The sequence below is a fragment of the Octodon degus genome, unplaced genomic scaffold, assembly GCF_000260255.1.
Source record: "Octodon degus isolate 3935 unplaced genomic scaffold, OctDeg1.0 scaffold00106, whole genome shotgun sequence".
In the NCBI taxonomy this organism is placed as follows: Eukaryota; Metazoa; Chordata; class Mammalia; order Rodentia; family Octodontidae; genus Octodon; species Octodon degus.
The window spans coordinates 6,501,046-6,504,742 of NW_004524682.1; the positions used below are offsets into that span (position 1 = coordinate 6,501,046).

Sequence of the window (3,697 nt, forward strand, 5' to 3'; positions counted from 1 at the left end):
AAGGGTCAGCATTTTTAAAATGTTCCAAGTGATTACATTGTCAGGCAAGTTAAGGAATTGCAGCTTTACATTAAAAAACAGATTTACATCAGTCTTTGATTCGATTTGACTTGAGTTAATTTGATTAAATCAAGAGAAGTGATGGGAAAGATAATAAAAAGGGTAAGATTCTATTGCTTTTTAAAAATGGTTTTAGAGGGCTGGGGAGATAGTTCAGTAGAATAATTCCTTGCCTGGCAAGCACAAGGTCCTGAATTCAATCCTCAGTACCGCCAAAAAATCTCCAACAAAATGTTTATGGAATGTATACTTAAATTTAATAAAATGCACATATTTAATGAAAATTTAAGCTACATTTGAGGTAAAAAAGTTGTCTGAGTTTTTGGTTTTGTTTGTTTGTTTGTTTGTTTTTTGGTACCAGAGACTGAACTCAGGACCGTGTGCTTATTCTACTGCACTATCTCCCTGGCCATAACTAAGCTTTTTATATGAAATCAAAATAAAGCATTTAATGATGCTCCTGATATACATCAGAATTAAAAAGAGACATACAGTCATTTCTTAGCCTTTTGGCTAAAATCAAGTGTAGAATCTGTTCTTATCAGTAAAAAGAGACATAAGAACCACTGTATCATTGATCTTTTATATTTTCTACAGAAGAAATATATCCTAGAAATAAGAATAAACTAAGCACATTATTAACATTTTTTCTTTCCTTAAAAATTGTGTACTTTGTTGAAAAAACTAAGTGATAAAGGTTTACTTCTTTATGCTTGAGTAAGAAAGGCCCATGTAAATTGGCTCAGCATAATTCTCAGTGTGGAAGATCCACCTGAGAGCAGATTGTCACCAGAAAGGTACAAAGGAAAACAAAGAAGTGAAGCTGTTTCTGCTTTTTTGGAGGGGCTCCGCCTTCACCTTCACCTTAGACTCACAGGAGATGCAATAGTGCGCCCAGCAACTCTGGGTCTGCCGAGTTGCCAGCGTGCAGACAGCTCTTTGTACCCTTCCGCACCTGACTCTGCAGGTAGCCGTTGTGAGGCAGTCTGGTCTGTTCTTACATGCTTTTGTGTATCACACAGTACATCTGTGTCTCTAGTAAGCCCTGACAGGTGCAGCACTCTTGGGCTGTACCGTATCCACCATTTTGAAACACTGTTTTAACATCTTGGTCTGAACTAAGCTCAGTCTTTCACATTTACTACCATGCACATCCAATTTCAGTTCAACCTTTAAAAACTTAGATTTATGCTTTTTCCAAACAAGCATGCTGAAGAGTAGTGTCAGGTCAATTTCTTAAAATGTGCTAAAATGAAAAGTCAGTGTAATCATGAGCTTTTCTACCACAATCATTATGGTTGACCTTGTAAGTGACCAAAAAAATATTTTAAGTACTATATTCATAATCAACCGAGGTAATATAGTAGAAACAACCAATATAGTCCTTGTGCTATTTTTTTTTCTAGAAGATAAACTTTCTATTCAGGTCAAAGGCATAAACTTAAATGCCTGAAATAAATTATCATATTCCTTAGTGAAAAAGAGTGTGAAGATTATATACTGAAATTTAGAACACAAGGAGCTTAACTGACTAGGTTATTTTTGCTGTTTAACTTCCGATATCAGCACAAAAACATCAAAATCATTACTGAACCATTAAAGGGATATTTTAATTATGTGCAGATACCATTTTGCTGTATTTCATACAGAGTTACATGCATATACTCACACTTGTATAAAGATTTTTAAAGAATCATTTCTATAGTGTCTTTGGAAATCATATAGCAATTACATTTCTACTCTTACAATTTTAATGATATTTCAGTTAGCAAAAATTGTACCAAGAGAATTAAAATACAGCCAATTTTAATCAAGATGATTTTCTGTAATAGAGCTATTATTTGAATCAAGGACACACATATTGACTTAGTTTGAAAGTCAAGAGCCCAGGAAAATTCTGTGAGACAGGATTTAACTAAGATTCTACATGATCAGCCAAGGACAACGTGAGTCCTTGACTTATTGTGAAGAGTCGCTCCTTGTACACTGCCTGGCTTCTGTCAGATTAATTTTTCTGGAGATGAGTCTCTGAACCAGCTGACTTTCTAAACCTTTGTTAACACTGGAGTCAACGCAATGAGAAGAGTACTTACTCTGAGTAAGAAAACTTGCTTTTTTATAATGAAAACTCTTGCTATGGTCTTTAGACCTAGTGCTTGTTCTGTGGTGATACCCTTGATGAAGCAGGGTCTTGGCTGTGGGGCACACTGATTAATAATGAATGAAAATCCAGGTTTGTGGATCAAATAGCGGAGTGGTAAGCAAATGGATCAAAAAACTCTAAATCTACCTTCTCTGCTCCCAAACTTTGAAAAGAATATTCTGCCTCTGAATGTAAATGTTACCCATTCCTATCTTTACTCAGTTTGGTCATATAAGAAATATTTTATCAGTAGGAAGAATGTGAGTTCTGTTTGAGACTATTCAGACATGGGTCTGAGTTTCATTAATAGCTCTCTGACAAAGAATAAATTATATATTTTTAAAAGCCTTTATTGCATGCATTTATAATTCAGTATAAATACAAACATAAATGGAAGGAAAAAATACCCAAGCATTTGTAGAGGCAGAGAAGGGAAATGAAGTCTGTAACACACCCAAAATGACAAATTGCACATGTTAGATACCAAAACAATGTGAGTTTTACTCTCCTATAAGTGTTGGGAAAAAAATGAGTTGAGAATAGGCAGACTTAAATAATGAAGAAGATTACTAGTGATCAAAACTATATTAAAAGATAATTATTTTCAACTTTCCCCATAATCACATTTCCTTTCCTTCTTTGTCCCACTTACTGCATTTTTCTTACTTGTCTTTGATTTACACAGATAATTTGGTTATCTGCTTAAAAATACTTTTAAGCTGAGGTATGAGTTTTAGATCAAAATGTACTCCTAATTGCTTAGGGATAGTTTGGCCTCTTGAAAAGTATTTTTCATCTAGCAGTAGTGACAAAGCTGAGAAAAATCAAGAAAATTGAGAACCACCTGATTAGTGCTTGAATTGAAAGCAACAAGTGGATATTAATCCTTCAGCCCTAAAATCTTCCTTGCCCTTGAAATTTACTAACTTCTTGTGTAGATAACATTTATAAGAAATAAATATTTAAAAGAATAGCTCAAGGACAATGTTCAATTATGAGAAAAATAAACAGACAACCTCAAAAAAACATCTTTAACCTTGGTAGACAAAATGACAAAAAAAGTGAACCATTTCAGAAAAATCTTGCAGGGAGATGCATAATGCTGTCCAAAAGAACTTTCTGTGCTTAGGGCGAACCCTTGCCTTTTTCTCTCTCTGATGTTCTGCTCCTATTTTAGACCTGGTGTTATATAAGTAAATTGTGGTGACTCCCATTTGCTTTAACTTTTATCCCAGTGCCTTGGCAGCCATGGATTTTAGACTGCTGAGTTGGACCATTTATAGAAAGGACATCTGTATTAATCTACGTTTCATTACTATCATGAAGCACATGAAGCCAAGTGATTTGGTATCAGGCTTATTGTTTATGGCTCTGATGTCTCAGGCTCCTGGGATGATTTTGGTGCTGACCTTGCTGGTGGCGTCCCAAGGCGCTGCAGGCATAGCACAGCAAGAGACAGCACATACACGGAGGCCTTCAGACTGTCTATATTTT

The 3,697-nt window shown here is 35.1% G+C and overlaps 1 pseudogene; it reads left to right on the forward strand.

Annotated features, from left to right (window-relative positions):
- Window positions 1-553: 553 nt before the first annotated feature.
- LOC111818888 lies at window positions 554-668 on the forward strand (annotated as a pseudogene).
- The last annotated feature ends 3,029 nt before the right edge of the window (window positions 669-3,697 follow it).